At 47.2% G+C, this 5,000-nt stretch overlaps 1 long non-coding RNA gene across 1 annotated transcript in view; it reads left to right on the top strand.

The window, feature by feature from the left end:
- Positions 1–664: 664 nt before the first annotated feature.
- The window catches only part of LOC123516525, a 12,319-nt gene continuing 7,983 nt past the window's right edge, over positions 665–5,000 (top strand). The window contains exon 1 of the long non-coding RNA XR_006678214.1: positions 665–765. This is a non-coding gene — a long non-coding RNA (uncharacterized LOC123516525). The remainder of the gene's footprint in view (positions 766–5,000) is intronic.

Raw genomic sequence — 5,000 nt, 5'->3', positions numbered from 1 at the left:
GTGGGTGTGTGGTGGGCTGTTGTGCAAGGAGAAGGAAGGACAGTGACGCAGCATTCCTTCTTTTCTTCCCTTTCTTTTCTTCTCTTCCCCTCCCTTCTCTTCCTGCTCCATCTCCTCGTCCTCTTCTTTCTCCCTCTTCTCCCTCCCCCACCTTGAAGCACCGCCATCAAGGAGTCTTGGTGGGGCGCCTTTTTATATATCTGTCTGATATGAAAGACTGTCCTTGTTTCGTGGTGCTTTTATTTTACAGAAGTTTAGGAAAAGTCTGATTTTCGTGTGAATGTCGAGTCATGAAAAATATGCACATCTGATTTTCTTTGACGCGAAGAAACGATACGATGTTTGTCGACGGAAAACTTTTCAATGACACCTATTGGTGATGCATCAGCTGCCGCGCAACACTACGGTGTCATCTTAAGCCTCCCACATGTAACACAATTTTAGTCATAAACATATAAGTGAAATTCCAGATAGTGTGCTGTACATGTTACATTACGGTGCTAGCACGGCTGTGCATTTACTGTGGGAAGTGTTGCGGTGATTGCAGCGTGACCTGAAGTGTCGCCATAACTGGTGAACCACGGCTTGGTGCCAGGCGGGTCCGGGAGAGGCGGTGAAGGGTCGTGTTAAGGAGGCGAGGGTTGTTTAGTGAGCCATGCAGTGTGCCGCCGCGCCACTAAGGCCGCACCACCAGTCTGCCTGATTGTGACTTAGGTGTCGTGTGTCCCACCGCCGCTGCCGCTGAGACCACCAACGTTGCATTAGGTTGTCATCACTGCTATTGCTGTATTGTTGTAAATTTAGAACTGACTTGATTGCTCAGAAGTCAGGAACGTGTGGAGACGACGGTAATGGGGCGCGTTGACAAAAGAAGGCAAGGGGAGGGACACCACGGATGGGAACTGAGTTTGGACAGAAGTTAAGACACGAAGCTTCCTTTTTAAGATAAATCTTATAACATGAATTTTAAATATTGATGCTTCATTAAAGTTTTAATCATCTTTGTTTATTCAAGATGGTGCAACGTGAATACAGTGTTGCCAGCATTAAAATCTCGTTGTTTTCGTGCTCGTAACTTATGCATATGCTTATACATTAGTTAGTCTTGGAAATTGCATATATATTTGATTGTGTGGTTGCTCCATAATGCAGTTACTCTGGGGCTACGAGGCCTGCTGAGCGCTGGGCGAGTAAGCACCCCGTGGCCGCCGCTGTTAATTCCCAGTGAGAGAAAACTCCAAGGTGTCCCGCGGCGCCCGCTGGCAAAAGGCAGTGGTGGCCATTACCATATTCATGACCTTCACATTTTGTTCCCCGGGTGCCGCGCCTTCTGCCGGGCGGTGCAGGCACCCCTCGGCCGTACACCCAGGGTGCTCCCCTGGTATAGACAACAAACTGGTGGAGTGACACACCACTGCTGTGTGTGGGGTGACGATGTGTTGTTGTTATTGTTGCTGGTGGTGATGGTGGTGGCGGCGGTGGCGGACAGAGGTTGGCGGCGTGGTGCTTGTGTTGGTGGAGCAGAGGTGATGTACCGCGGTGTGGTGCTGTGGTGCACCGCACCGGACCGCACTCCCTCGCCTCGCCCTGATATATGCTCCAATAGATAGGCAGATGCTCCAGTGGAAGGGCGAATCGAGATGTACGGAGCTGTACAGATCCATTCCATCCATTTATTCACGGCGTTTTATACATTTATAAATTTTTTGAACATATGGAAATTTTTGTGATAGTACAGCAGTGCAGTGAGCGAAGTTCAATGTGGCTCGCGGGATCCGTAGAGTGTGTGTACTGAGGGAGGGATTCGCTTGATTAATTAAAAGGCAATCAGAGACTCATAATGGAAGTAGAGGTAAACATTAATGAATTTTATCAGACCTTTACAATGTGAACAGATAGTTTTTTGTATGAGCGACACGATGCGTATGGATGTGTGTGCAAAGACAGCCTCTCTCTCTCTCTCTCTCTCTCTCTCTCTCTCTCTCTCTCTCTCTGCAATAACACCCACCAAAACATCGGAGCGTCACTACATACTTTCTGTGACGAGGAGAACGTTTCCACACCTTTCATAATTCTCATCTGGTCCAGCATCCCTCTTTCCTCCCTTCAGCGTGTCCCCTCACTCACTCCCCTTCCTTTCTCCCGCCACTCTTCCTCTGCCTGTGCCTCTCCCTTGCTCTCTCCCCTGCATGAGCAAAAATAATACACACACCAATACGTCGAGTCACCAGGCAATACATTTTCTTCCAATGTATGAAATTTCCTGTTTTCCATCAGTTACCAAACCTACCCTAAGAGAGAGAGAGAGAGAGAGAGAGAGAGAGAGAGAGAGAGAGAGAGAGAGAGAGAGAGAGAGAGAGAGAGAGAGAGAGAGAGAGAGAGAGAGAGAGATTAATAGATACATAAAAAGAAGAGGCGGCAGACAAATGGATAAATGGAATAAGGGTTATTGTGAAAACACACTTGCCTCTCTTGTTCTAACTCACTACACACACACACACACACACACACACACACACACACACACACACACACACACACACACACACACACACACATCCACACACACACACACACCACACACCCACCCACCACCACCACCACCACCACCACCACCAGACAAATACGTAGACCGGTGTTAAGATGATGCTTGCAGGTGGCTGGCTTGTCATCTCCCTATTGCAACACCAGTGAGACCCAAGAAAGAAAAAGATGAGGAGGAGGAAGAGGAGGAGGAGGAGGGGGAGGAGGAGGAGGAGGAGGAGGAGGAGGAGGAGGAGGAGGAGGAGGAGGAGGAGGAGGAGGAGGAGGAGGAGGAGGACTAAGGATACTGAAATGAAGCTCACACAGCAGCGGATATATTGTCTCATTTAAGGATACATTGGTTATTTTATTTAAAGAAAGTCTCGATACAGAATAGTAAAGACGAAGGTAGAAGAAGCATATGAGAAGAAGGAGAAAGCGAAAAATAAGAAAGAAGATAAGAGATAAATAAATAAAGAAAAGAATGAGAGGGGAGGTGAAACTAAAAGGAAGACGAAGAGGAGGAGAACGAGAATGAAATATATTATTTAGGGAGTGCTGGTCGAAAAAAAAGGAAAAATAAGAAAAAAATGAATTGCTTACAATATGAACGGGTGAAAGGAGGGAGGAACGAAAGAGAAATAACATGGAAATCGTAAAGAATAATAGTAGGAGAGGAGGAAGAGTGCAAGCCAAACAATAACTGAAAGTCATTGATACGCGCCTTTTAGATGTATCCTTTTACACACACACACACACACACACACACACACACACACACACACACACACACACACACACACACACACACACACACACACACACACACACACACACACACACACACACACACACACACACACACACACACACACACTGGTAGCTCAGTGGTTAGAGCGCTGGCTTCACAAGCCAGAGGACCGGGGTTGGATTCCCCGGCCGGGTGGAGATATTTGGGTGTGTCTCCTTTCACGTGTAGGTGTTGTTCACCTAGCAGTGAGTAGGTACGGGATGTAAATCGAGGAGTTGTGACTTTGTTGTCCCGGTGTGTGGTGTGTGCCTGGTCTCAGGCCTATCCGAAGATCGGAAATAATGAGCTCTGAGCTCGCTCCGTAGGGTAACGTCTGGCTGTCTCGTCAGAGACTGCAGCAGATCAAACAGTGAAACAACACACACACACACTCTCTCTCTCTCTCTCTCTCTCTCTCTCTCTCTCTCTCTCTCTCTCTCTCTCTCTCTCTCTCTCTCTCTCTCTCTCTCTCTCTCTCTCTCTCTCTCTCTCTCTCTACGTATCATCAGTATTCTCTCCTTTTCTGCCCTTATCTCTTTCCCTCCTCGCTCTCCCTCTCTTCCTTCCTGCCCGTAGCTGCCCCTCATCCGTGGAATAATCAATACACTCACACAAGCTCTGCCCCTCCAAACCTTCCCACCACTCACACTTTTTATTAGTTTATCCTCGAAATTCAAGGCATCGATGGCGCCTTTACGCCTTATGTACCTTCCTCACTCCACCTGTAATTAAAGAGGCCAGGTATATACCGTTGCCGTAGACTAGGTAAAGGAAGTAGAGGAGGAGGAGGAGGGACAAGAGGAGGAGGAGCAGGATGAGGGTCAGGAGTACTCTAGATTCCCTGATTGTGTTTGTAGATGATACGTGATGAGTGTTTCCTGGAGAGCCGGGAGTTATCAGTCAGGTCAACATATTTGTAGCAGAAGTGTATAACGGGGAGTTTTGGTAGGGTAGGCTAGGCGGCGCTGGCTGGGTGTACAGTACGATAGAGTTGTGCAATCGAGGGCTGAAGTGGAGGTGAAAATCTAGTAGGCGAGTGAGTCATAAAGGAGGAGGGAAGGTGGTAGGGAGATGCTGGGTAAGGGATGGAATGGTGAGGGGGGGATGGGAGGGTGGGTGGTGGAGCGAGATGAAATTAATGAGTCTAATTTTTCTTGTTCATGTCAGATAGATTTCACCGGTGAATTTTTATCGACCGATCGGCGGAGTTCGTGACCTACGCTGTCCTGGCGGAGTGCGGCCCCGCCTGGCTGACTGAGGTGCATCTTTATTCCTTGTTCTTACTGAGCATTTTTGTGGTTATTGGTTTGTGTGAGTTTCGGTATCTTGCTTACTGACATGGGGAGAATGGTGTGAATGATGACGATTATCAACCTCCTATTCACTCACTGAATGATGTATTAAGTTTGCACTTTAGTGACTTATTGACTGAGGAACGGAGTTAATGATGAACTGACCAACAGATTTGCTGAATGGTGTATTTAATAGAAAGCCGTATCACTCACTCATCAACCTAAAATCTGACTGAATGATCCTTTGACTGAATCACTTAGCGATGCATTACGTTAGATAACTGACATAGTAACAACATTAACAGACAAACTGACCGACCAACTTAATAAGACGTACATAAAACAGTCAGCTTATGAACAAACCGTTACTATACTAACTAACAGACTTGAGATTA

The sequence above is a fragment of the Portunus trituberculatus genome, chromosome 41, assembly GCF_017591435.1.
Source record: "Portunus trituberculatus isolate SZX2019 chromosome 41, ASM1759143v1, whole genome shotgun sequence".
Lineage (NCBI taxonomy): Eukaryota > Metazoa > Arthropoda > Malacostraca > Decapoda > Portunidae > Portunus > Portunus trituberculatus.
Note: the sequence above shows the minus strand (reverse complement) of the source record. Positions and strands in the feature narration are given on the sequence as shown.